Source organism: Propithecus coquereli, unplaced genomic scaffold, assembly GCF_000956105.1.
Source record: "Propithecus coquereli isolate 6110/MARCELLA unplaced genomic scaffold, Pcoq_1.0 Scaffold8, whole genome shotgun sequence".
NCBI lineage: Eukaryota > Metazoa > Chordata > Mammalia > Primates > Indriidae > Propithecus > Propithecus coquereli.
In genome coordinates this window covers 1,082,651-1,084,391 of record NW_012154173.1, presented here as the reverse complement: position 1 = coordinate 1,084,391, position 1,741 = coordinate 1,082,651, and positions in this window count along the sequence as shown.

Below are 1,741 nucleotides of genomic sequence, written 5' to 3'. Positions count from 1 at the left end.
TGTCCAAGGCACTGTACTATGTGGGGTATAAGAATATAATAACAAATAAAATGTGATTTCTGTCTCTCTTTTATGATCTAATTTCCCATTCTAGTTACCCGCCTGGGCCAAGGTAAAATACAAAGCCTTTTAAAAGTGTTTCATTTTGATAGTCATCTTGATATGGGCATTTATTTTGTATAAGAGGCACTTGCTGCTCTTCTAAATTTTTTACATTTTTATCATCTTTTATTATCATATCATGTATCCAAGATAAAAGATATTTTCGTTCCCTCCCCAATCTCCCCTCATTCCTGACTTTCCTTCTCCACCCTGAACTTCATCCCATCCATGACTTAGAGTTCCTAGCAACCTGCTCATTTACCAAATATTTGGATTAATGACTTAATTAACAAAAGGCATGAGATGTGAGTTTAGGCTACATAATCATGCTTAATGCTTGTGTATGTGTTTAAAACCAAGAAAGTCACGGGTTCCTGTCTGAGTTTTAGAACGACGAATATAGTGGCCCTAGGAAGAGCGGATTATAAAGTGTACAGTGAGAAGACGTAAATCTCCTAACAAGGCAAGTTAAGAGATGATGAGGGGCTGAGCAAGGGGAATGGCAGTGAGACAATGGACAGCAATGGAAGAAATTGGAAAATGGCATAGAAAGGATACAGAAAGCTGCTTCCTTTCTGGAGGAGGCTGGTACCCAGAAACAAAGTACGTGGGAGATAATTTGCTTTTAATTATGAAAAGAATTCCCACAGAGGTGACCGTGCTTTTACTCGCAAATACTCAAATCCAGCATTAAAATGCATGCGCCAGGTCAGAAGGTCTCCTCAGAGCCATGGGAAGGGTCTCAGTGGCCAGAGCTTCGCCTTGCTTTGGGGATGTGGAGGTTGGGGACATGGCCCCGGACCCTCAGTGCTGACAGGGGATGGGCGCTCTCTGGTTTGGGCCCTCTGCCTTACACTTTGCTCTCGTATGGACAGCTTCCATGGAATGTGTCCCTCTGACCTTTGCCTGTGTTTATTTCTTTTGGAGGAAATTAGGGTATTTTTTCTGACAATTTTTAAGTTGGAGAGGAAACGTACCCAGTCTCTGGATAATGAGGAGTAGAGACAAAGGCCTGATGAGAGGGAGTGTTTCCACAGCATGTATGCAGTAGGTTAAGGAGTGTTCATGCCAAAGCTCCACTTTTATTTGAGGCAAAGTTTCTTTCTTAAGGCAATAATATTACCAATGTTTTGGGGCTTATTAGAGTTTTAAGACAAAACTTAGGAAATTTAGGCCTATTTTATTTGGCTTTCTCTCCCCACAGGTTAGTGGGGACGTTTAATATGAGAATTGTTTTGTATTTCCCATCCTAGGTTAAAGAGACAAAGTAAAGGTAACCCTGTATAAGTCTGCTTGTCATTCATTGCACGTAAGTTCACAGTGAGCCATCGTTGACTCTTGACTTTTTGACTTCAAATGGTGGCAGTTTTGGAAAGCATGAGTAAGCAAGCCACGGGCTGTGCATCAGTTAAAGGGTAGTGGCTAATTATAGACTTGTTTTGTGCCTTGAACTTGTTGCCTAACTCCTTCATTGGCCCTCTTACTCATTAAAGGACTCCTCCTATGTAGTATAGTGGGTGCAAGTAGGAACCAACGAAAGAGCTGGCAAAGCACTTTCTGAAAGTAAAGAGTGCCCTGCTTTGTCTTTGTAGAATACAGCAAGCATCAGTACGGACTGGTTATAGGCAAAAGTGAAAAA